A 360-nucleotide genomic window follows, 5' to 3' on the forward strand; every position below is an offset into this window, starting at 1 on the left:
TCTAAACATTTCATCGACAATTATCGGTGTCGTTAATTAGTGACAGTCAATGACAGCCGTACTCTCTTCCAGGATTATCCGGCCATTTGCTGTCGTTAGTTAACGAATGCATCAATCATCGATAAGACGCTTAAAGAATCCCGCTATAGAACAAGACTACATAGTCATTTTCTATATTAGTTTTATTGGATGCTGAATACAAACCCATTTTTCAAATTGTTCCATCACGTCACAATTTTAAGAAATTTGCAATTGAAATTATAATTCCTAGAATATTATCTAAAATAGAACATAGCGTTTTATATTAATATAATTATTTTGTTAAAGGAAGAAATCTCCTTTTCTGTAAATATACGCTAT

The sequence above is a fragment of the Trachymyrmex cornetzi genome, unplaced genomic scaffold, assembly GCF_001594075.2.
Source record: "Trachymyrmex cornetzi isolate Tcor2-1 unplaced genomic scaffold, Tcor1.1 scaffold2133, whole genome shotgun sequence".
In the NCBI taxonomy this organism is placed as follows: Eukaryota; Metazoa; Arthropoda; class Insecta; order Hymenoptera; family Formicidae; genus Trachymyrmex; species Trachymyrmex cornetzi.